The following is a 10,379-nucleotide window of genomic DNA, read 5'->3' as shown; positions in this document are numbered from 1 at the left end:
GGCCCAGCCAGCTGGCCGGCCCAGCCAGCAGGCGGCCCAGCCCGCCTCCCTCCTCTGTCGTCTTCGTCCTCGACAGAGGGAGGGGAGTGTGGCTGGCGCGCGCGCGCGCCACCGTGCCACGCCACCTCTCTCCCTGCCTGCCTGCCCTCCCCTCCTCGCTCGATGCCCCGGACGACGCCACGCCTCTCCCCCTGCTCTCTCTCACTCTCCCTCAGTTCCTCCCTCCTCTCCCTCGCTCTCTCTCTCACACGGCCGAACACCACCGACGCCACCGTTCGCCATAGCCGTCGTCTCCGGCCACCCCTCGCTCCCCCGACTAGCTCAGCGGCTCCGCCTCGACCTCCTCTTCCTCCCCACCGCTCCACGGGTCTCCGGAAGCCCTGCATCGCCGCCATGTCGCCGTTCCCCTCCTCGGGCTCCGACCACCGTCGCCGTCGATTCGCCGTCTCCAGCGCGTCCCCGAGCCCGCTTCGACGCCCACTGCAACCGCGGTGAGCTACGCCACCGTTTCCCCCTCTTCTCCCCCTCGTTCCCTCACCGTAGCCTCCTCCCCACCACGGCCGAACCTCCGCCGTCGCCGAGCTCGCCGTCGACGCAGCTCCGGTGACCATTTGGTCACCCCGGCGAGTCCAACGAGTTCGTAAGGCTCCATAGAGCATCCCTAGCGCCTCGCTTCGCTCGCCTTCGAGCTTCAACCCCGTTTCCGTGCACGACCGAACCCCGGCGGCCGCAGCCGAGCTCGCCGCCGTCGACTCCGGCCACCTCAGGCACGGCCACCACCACCGTTCGACGCGCGGGAGCAAGGGCTCTCCAACGAGCCCAAGCACAGCCTCGCCCGTGCCCTGTAGCGCGATCCCGCATCACGCCGCCGTCTCGGACCTCGCCGGCGTCATGTCGCCGGTGGGGTTTGACTTGTCCGACCTGGGGTTTGACCCCCCAGGGTCACTGACGCGTGGGCCCCGTCGGCCAGGTGGACATCATTAGCGCTAACCACTGTTAGTTAACCCCCTGACACTGACCAGTGGGCCCCAGCGCCACTAACCCCTAATTAGGAATAATTTAATCCTGTTAAACCCCCTCTGTCACTGACGTGTGGACCCCACACGTCAGGTTTGACTCCAGCCAGCCGCGGTTGACCACTGACGTCATGCTGACGTCATGCTGGCGCAATATTTATATTTCTGGATTTAATTTAAATCAGGAAATTCCAGAATAACAATTAAACTTCAAAAATTCATAACTTTTATTCTGTAACTCCAAATTGGACAAATTATATATGAAAAATGATCAGAAAAATCCAAGCTATCCATCTGTACTATTTTCATGCATGATCAAACAAGTTAAATTGATGTTTTAAGCAGAACAAGGAAAAGCACTTTAAAAGGCCATATTTGAATTTGAAATTTGAATCCTTGATTCAAATTTGTTCAAACCCTTCTGGTTTTAGTTGCATTAGCCCAACACACTCATATTGCCATGTTTCATGCATGCATCATATTGTTGCACATTGTTTGGTGATGGTTGTGTGTCGGTGTCCTTTGCGACAGGTTCTGCCTCCGAGGAGTACCGTGATTACCCTAACGAAGAACCATATCAGTGCATCGAACCATCAGGCATGCAACCAACCATTTGATCATATCGATACAATCCCATGTTCTCGCTCCTGCTCTCTTTTACTGCATTAAGACAACGCGTTTCAAACTGCTGTGTGCTACGGTAGTTGAACCCATTTCCTCTGCATGACCTGTCATTGCCACAGTAACTAGATGAAACCCACTAGCATGTGTAGGAGTTGATTGAGCCATATGTATGTGTTGTTCCTACCTTGCTATGCATGCTATGCTTAGAGTCGTGTCAGGTCTGGTTCATCTGGGTGATGGCTAGAGTGAAATGATTATGTCGGAAATGAGAGTGGTGTGGTGAACACGATTTGGTAAAGGTATCGATGAGAGGCCATGTAGGAGTACATGGTGGGTTGTTTCATTGAAGCCGACCTTAAGCACTGAGATCTGTATGTGTGATTTAAGATACAGCTACTACCATGCATTGGGCCCTGAAATATGACCCCGCTCGACTTCTTATTCACCCTAGCTCTCTGTCCAGGAGTTGCAAGTAGTTTCTGGTGTTTGTAGCCTACTGGAGGCCGTGGACAGCGCTGACCGTAGGGGTGGGCTGTGATGCGGTAGGTACGTGGCCGGGTGTACCGAGTACCCGTTAGGTATCTCGGGAACCCTGTTCACATCGTTCGGGGCCGTATGGGAAACCTCGGCCGGACTCCCTGCGGATGGAACCTGAATAGGCAATAAACCTGGACTAGAGGCTTAAGTGTTTAGGTAGGTCGTGGTCTACACCCACGTCGGCTTTCACTTGAAGTCTGCCGAGCACGTATCGTGTGCAGACGCTAAGTGGTGGAAACATGTATGAGGAAGTACACCCCTGCAGGGTTATCATAATCTATTCGAATAGCCGCGTCCGCGGTAAAGGACTACTTGGTTGCCTATACAGTTCATAGACAAGTAAATGGAAACTGTTAAAAGCCTCAAGATAAGTGTGAGTGCCGAGGATGGCTCTTCCGTAGGAAGACGGAGGCGGATCCTCGGTAGTGTATTGAAGTGGTGAGTAGTGGACTCGTGTGCGCAAAACCATTTCAAGTTGGAGTATCGTAGGATAGTCTAGCCAAGAGTCAAAGCTGGCTTGCTGCAATAACTCCACCAACCCTTCTTGATAATATGCATGTATGTAGGATCTGATGTAAGTCTTGCTGAGTACCTTTGTACTCATGTTGCTATAATCTACATTTTTACAGAAGACACTGCAACCCCTTCTGATGGGTTCTATGTAGACGTTGACATCAACGAGTAGGCTAAAGACCCAGGTGGTGACCCTGAGCTTGTGAAGGACCTTGTAGTATAGCTAGGCTTTCCAAGCCTCTTTTATTTTACTAGTTGTCTGTACTCAGACAAGTTACTTCCGCTGCTGGTTTGTATGACTGTATGACTTGTATGTTGGGTCGTGAGACCCGTACCTTTGTGTATGTTATGTATGGCTCCCCGAGCCTTAAATAAAGTACTTGTGTCGTAGAGTCATGTTGTGATGTTTCGTTGTATTTGCACATATCGAGCATATTGTGTGTATGATTGAAATGCTTGGTATGTGTGGGATCTGACTACCTAGTTGTTTATCTTTAGTAGCCTCTCTTACCGGGAAATGTCTCCTAGTGTTACCGCTGAGCCATGGTAGCTTGCTACTGCTCTGGAACACTTAGGCTGGCCGGCATGTGTCCTTCTTCGTTCCTGTGTCTGTCCCTTCGGGGAAATGTCACGCTTTGAGTACCGGAGTCCTGTTAGCCCGCTACAGCCCGGTTTACCGGAGTCCTGCTAGCCCAGTGCTACAGCCCGGACCCACTTGCTGATGACCGACACGTTCGGAGCTGGGTCATGGATGCCTGTCCCTGTAAGTCTGTGCCACTTTGGGTTTACGACTAGTCATGTCAGCCCGGGCTCTTTATCATATGGATGCTAGCGACACTATCATATACGTGAGCCAAAAGGCGCAAACGGTCCCGGGCAAAGGTAAGGCGACACCGTGGGAATACCGTGCGTGAGGCCGCAAAGTGATATGAGGTGTTACCGGCTAGATCGATGTGACATCGAGTCGGGGTCCTGACACACACTATCAAAGCGTTTATTCCAACTCCGAGATGCTTGCACCAGTCCATAAATGGAACGCTGGAGCTTGCACACTTTGTTAGCACCTTTTGGATCAACAAAACCTTCCGGCTGCATCATATACAACTCTTCTTCTAGAAATCCATTCAAGAATGCAGTCTTGACATCCATTTGCCAAATTTCATAATCATGAAATGCAGCAATAGCTAACATGATTCGGACGAACTTAAGCATCGCTACGGTTGAGAAAGTCTCATCGTAGTCAACCGCTTGAACTTGTCGAAAACCTTTTGCAACAAGTCGAGCTTTATAGACAGTTATATTACCATCAGCGTCAGTCTTCTTCTTAAAGATCCATTTATTCTCAATGGCTTGCCGATCATCGGGCAAGTCAACCAAAGTCCATACTTTGTTTTCATACATGGATCCCATCTCAGATTTCATGGCTTCTAGCCATTTTACGGAATCCGGGCTCATCATCGCTTCCTCATAGTTCGTAGGTTCATCATGGTCAAGTAACATGACTTCTAGAATAGGGTTACCGTACCACTCTGGTGCGGATCTTACTCTGGTAGACCTACGAGGTTCAGTAGAAACTTGATCTGAAGTTTCTTGATCATTATCATTAGCTTCCTCACTAATTGGTGTAGTTGTCACAGGAACTGGTTCTCGTGATGAACTACTTTCCAATAAGGGAGTAGATACAGTTATCTCATCAAGTTCTACTTTCCTCCCACTCACTTCTTTCGAGAGAAACTCCTTCTCTAGAAAGGATCCATTCTTAGCAACGAATGTCTTGCCTTCGGATCTGTAATAGAAGGTGTACCCAATAGTCTCTTTTGGGTATCCTATGAAGACACATTTCTCCGATTTAGGTTCGAGCTTATCTGGTTGAAGTTTCTTCACATAAGCATCGCAGCCCCAAACTTTAAGAAACGACAACTTTGGTTTCTTGCCAAACCACAGTTCATAAGGCGTCGTTTCAACGGATTTTGATGGTGCCCTATTTAACGTGAATGTGGCCGTCTCTAAAGCATAACCCCAAAACGATAGCGGTAAATCAGTAAGAGACATCATAGATCGCACCATATCAAGTAAAGTACGATTACGGCGTTCGGACACACCATTTCATTGTGGTGTTCCAGGTGGCATGAGTTGCGAAACTATTCCACATTGTTTCAAGTGTAGGCCAAACTCATAACTCAAATACTCTCCTCCATGATCAGATCGTAGAAACTTTATTTTCTTGTTACGATGATTTTCCACTTCACTCTGAAATTCTTTGAACTTTTCAAATGTTTCAGACTTGTGTTTCATCAAGTAGATATACCCATATCTGCTCAAATCATCTGTGAAGGTGAGAAAATAACGATACCCGCCGCGAGCCTCAATATTCATTGGGCCACAAACATCAGTATGTATGATTTCCAACAAATCAGTTGCTCGCTCCATAGTTCCGGAGAACGGCGTTTTAGTCATCTTGCCCATAAGGCACGGTTCGCAAGTACCAAGTGATTCATAATCAAGCGATTCCAAAAGTCCATCAGTATGGAGTTTCTTCATGCACTTTACACCGATATGACCCAAACGGCAGTGCCACAAATAAGTTGCACTATCATTATTAACTCTGCATCTTTTGGTTTCAACACTATGAATATGTGTATCACTACTATCGAGATTTAATAAAAATAGACCACTCTTCAAGGGTGCATGACCATAAAAGATATTACTCATATAAATAGAACAACCATTATTCTCTGATTTAAATGAATAACTGTCTCGCATCAAACAAGATCCAGATATAATGTTCATGCTCAACGCAGGCACCAAATAACAATTATTCAGGTCTAAAACTAATCCAGAAGGTAGATGTAGAGGTAGCGTGCCGACCGCAATCACATCGACTTTGGAACCGTTTCCCACGCGCATCGTCACCTCGTCCTTGGCCAGTGCTCGCTTATTCCGTAGTCCCTGTTTCGAGTTGCAAATATTAGCAACAGAACCAGTATCAAATACCCAGGTGCTACTACGAGCTCTAGTTAGGTACACATCAATAACATGTATATCACATATACCTTTGTTCACTTTGCCATCCTTCTTATCCGCCAAATACTTGGGGCAGTTCCACTTCCAGTGACCAGTCTGCTTGCAGTAGAAACACTCAGTTTCAGGCTTAGGTCCAGACTTGGGTTTCTTCTCTTGAGCAGCAACTTGCTTGCTATTCTTCTTGAAGTTCCCCTTCTTCTTCCCTTTGCCCTTTTTCTTGAAACTAGTGGTCTTGTTGACCATCAACACTTGATTCTCCTTCTTGATTTCTACCTCTGCAGCTTTTAGCATTGCGAAGAGCTTGGGAATAGTCTTGTTCATCCCTTGCATATTATAGTTCATCACAAAGCTCTTGTAGCTTGGTGGCAGTGATTGGAGAATTCTATCAATGATGCTATCATCCGGAAGATTAACTCCCAGTTGAATCAAGTGATTATTATACCAGACATTTTGAGTATATGTTCACTGACAGAACTATTCTCCTCAATCTTGCAGCTGTAGAATTTATTGGAGACTTCATATCTCTCAATCCGTGCATTTGCTTGAAATATTAACTTCAACTCCTGGAACATCTCATATGCTCCATGACGTTCAAAACGTCGTTGAAGACCCGGTTCTAAGCCGTAAAGCATGGCACACTGAACTATAGAGTAGTCATCAGCTTTGCTCTGCCAGACGTTCTTAACGTCGTCAGTTGCATCAGCAGCAGGCCTGGCACCCAGCGGTGCTTCTAGGATGTAACTTTTCTGTGCAGCAATGAGGATAATCCTCAGGTTACGGACCCAGTCCGTGTAATTGCTACCATCATTTTTCAACTTTGCTTTCTCAAGGAACGCATTAAAATTCAACGGAACAACAGCACGAGCCATCTATCTACAAACAAACATAGACAAGCAAAATACTATCAGGTACTAAGTTCATGATAAATTTAAGTTCAATTAATCATATTACTTAAGAACTCCCACTTAGACAGACATCTCACTAGTCATCTAAGTGATCACGTGATCCAAATCAACTAAACCATAACCGATCATCACGTGAGATGGAGTAGTTTTCAATGGTGAACATCACTATGTTGATCATATCTACTATATGATTCACGCTCGACCTTTCGGTCTCCGTGTTCCGAGGCCATATCTGCATATGCTAGGCTCGTCAAGTTTAACCTGAGTATTCTGCGTGTGCAAAACTGGCTTGCACCCGTTGTAGATGGACGTAGAGCTTATCACACCCGATCATCACGTGGTGTCTGGGCACGATGAACTTTGGCAACGGTGCATACTCAGGGAGAACACTTCTTGATAATTTTAGTGAGAGATCATCTTAAAATGCTACCGTCAATCAAAGCAAGATAAGATGCATACAGGATAAACATCACATGCAATCAATATAAGTGATATGATATGGCCATCATCATCTTGTGCTTGTGATCTCCATCTCCGAAGCACCGTCATGATCACCATCGTCACCCCCGCAACACCTTGATCTCCATCATAGCATCGTTGTCGTCTCGCCAACTATTGCTTCTACGACTATCGCTACCGCTTAGTGATAAAGTAAAGCAATTACAGGGCGTTTGCATTTCATATAATAAAGCGACAACCATATGGCTCCTGCCAGTTGCCGATAACTTCGGTTACAAAACATGATCATCTCATACAATAAATATAGCATCACGTCTTGACCATATCACATCACAACATGCCCTGCAAAAACAAGTTAGACGTCCTCTACTTTGTTGTTGCAAATTTTACGTGGCTGCTACGGGCTTTTAGCAAGAACCGTTCTTACCTACGCATAAAAACCACAACGATAGTTTGTCAAGTTGGTGCTGTTTTAACCTTCGCAAGGACCGGGCGTAGCCACACTCGATTCAACCAAAGTGAGAGAGACAGACACCCGACAGCCACCTTTAAGCACGAGTGCTCGTAACGGTGAAACCAGTCTCGCGTAAGCGTACGCGTAATGTCGGTCCGGGCCGCTTCATCTCACAATACCGCCGAACCAAAGTATGACATGCTGGTAAGCAGTATGACTTGTATCGCCCACAACTCACTTGTGTTCTACTCGTGCATATAACATCAACGCATAAAACCAGGCTCGGATGCCACTGTTGGGGAACGTAGTAATTTCAAAATTTTCCTACGCACACGCAAGATCATGGTGATGCATAACAACGAGAGGGGAGAGTGTTTGTCCACGTACCCTCGTAGACCATAAGCGGAAGCGTTATGACAACGCGGTTGATGTAGTCGTACGTCTTCACGATCCGACCGATCCAAGAACCGAACGTACGGCACCTCCGAGTTCAGCACACGTTCAGCTCGATGACGATCCCCGGGCTCCGATCCAGCAAAGCTTCGGGGATGAGTTCCGTTAGCACAACGGCGTGGTGACAATGATGATGTTCTACCGGCGCAGGGCTTCGCCTAAACTCCGCGACGATATGGCCGAGGTGGAATATGGTGGAGGGGGGCACCGCACACGGCTAAGGAATGATCCGTAGATCAACTTGTGTGTCTATGGGGTGCCCCCTGCCCCCGTATATAAAGGAGGGAGGGGGAGGCTGGCCGGCCCTTGTTGGGCGCGCCAGGAGGAGGAGTTCTCCTCCTAGTAGGAGTAGGACTCCTCCTTTCCTACTCCTACTAGGAGGGGAAGGAAGGGGGAGAGGAGGGGAAGGAAAGAGGGGGCGCCGCCCCCCTCCTAGTCCAATTCGGACTAGAGGGAGAGGGGGCGCGCGGCCCTTCCTGGCCGCCCCTCTCTCTTCCCACCAAGGCCCATGTGGCCCATTAACTCTCCGAGAGGGGTTCCGGTAACCCTCCGGCACTCCGGTTTCTTCCGAAATCACCCGAACACTTCTGGTGTCCGAATATAGTCGTCCAATATATCAATCTTTATGTCTCGACCATTTCGAGACTCCTCGTCATGTCCGTGATCACATTTGGGACTCCGAAAAAACTTCGGTACATCAAAACTTGTAAACTCATAATAAAACTGTCATCGTAACATTAAGCGTGCGGACCCTACGGGTTCGAGAACTATGTAGACATGACCTAGAACTATTCTCGGTCAATAACCAATAGCGGAACCTGGATGCCCATATTGGTTCCTACATATTCTACGAAGATCTTTATCGGTCAAACCGCATAACAACATACGTTGTTCCCTTTGTCATCGGTATGTTACTTGCCCGAGATTTGATCGTCGGTATCCAATACCTAGTTCAATCTCGTTACCGGCAAGTCTCTTTACTCGTTCTGTAACACATCATCTTATAACTAACTCATTAGTTACAATGCTTGCAAGGCTTAGGTGATGAGTATTACCGAGAGGGCCCAGAGATACCTCTCCGACAATCGGAGTGACAAAACCTAATCTCGAATTATGCCAACCCAACATGTACCTTCGGAAACACCTGTAGAGCACCTTTATAATCACCCAGTTATGTTGTGACGTTTGGTAGCACACAAAGTGTTCTTCCGGTAAACGGGAGTTGCACAATCTCATAGTTGCAGGAACTTTGTATAAGTCATGAAGAAAGCAATAGCAACATACTAAACGATCAAGTGCTAGGCTAACGGAATGGGTCATGTCAATCACATCATTCTCCTAATGATGTGATCCCATTAATCAAATGACAAAACATGTCTATGGTTAGGAAACATAACCATCTTTGATTAATGAGCTAGTCAAATAGAGGCATACTAGTGACTTTATGTTTGTCTATGTATTCACACGTGTATCATGTTTCTGGTTAATACAATTCTAGCATGAATAATAAACATTTATCATGATATGAGGAAATAAATAATAACTTTATTATTGCCTCTAGGGCATATTTCCTTCACTTACGGGTTCCGCCCATGAACCTATGCATAGGGGTTGGCACACGTTTTCGTCTTGACTCTCCGGTAGAAACTTTGGGGCACTCTTTCAAGTACTTTGTGTTGGTTGAATAGATGAATCTAAGATTGTGTGATGCATATCATATAATCATGCCCACGGATACTTGAGGTGACAATGGAGTATCTAGCTAACATTAGGGTTTTGGTTGATTTGTGTCTTAAGGTGTTATTCTAGTATGAACTCTATGATAGATTGAACGAAAAGAATAGCTTCATGTTATTTTACTACGGACTCTTGAATAGATAGAACAGAAAGAATAACTTTGAGGTGGTTTCGTACCCTACAATAATCTCTTTGTTTGTTCTCCGCTATTAGTTGCTTTGGAGTGACTCTTTGTTGCATGTTGAGGGATAGTTATGTGATCCAATTATGTTATTATTGTTGAGAGAACTTGCACTAGTGAAAGTATGAACCTTAGGCCTTGTTTCCTACCATTGCAATACCGTTTACGGTCACTTTTATCATTAGTTACTTTGCTGTTTTTATAGTTTTAGATTACAAAAATCTTTATCTACCATCCATATTGCACTTGTATCACCATCTCTTCGCCGAACTAGTGCACCTATATAATTTACCATTGTATTGGGTATGTTGGGGACACAAGAGACTCTTTGTTATTTGGTTACAAGGTTGTTTGAGAGAGACCATCTTCATCCTACGTCTCCCACGGATTGATAAACCTTAGGTCATCCACTTGAGGGAAATTTGCTACTGTCCTACAAACCTCTGCACTTGGAGGCCCAACAACGTCTACAAGAA

The sequence above is a fragment of the Triticum dicoccoides genome, chromosome 3B, assembly GCF_002162155.2.
Source record: "Triticum dicoccoides isolate Atlit2015 ecotype Zavitan chromosome 3B, WEW_v2.0, whole genome shotgun sequence".
Classification (NCBI taxonomy): domain Eukaryota; kingdom Viridiplantae; phylum Streptophyta; class Magnoliopsida; order Poales; family Poaceae; genus Triticum; species Triticum dicoccoides.
Note: the sequence above shows the minus strand (reverse complement) of the source record.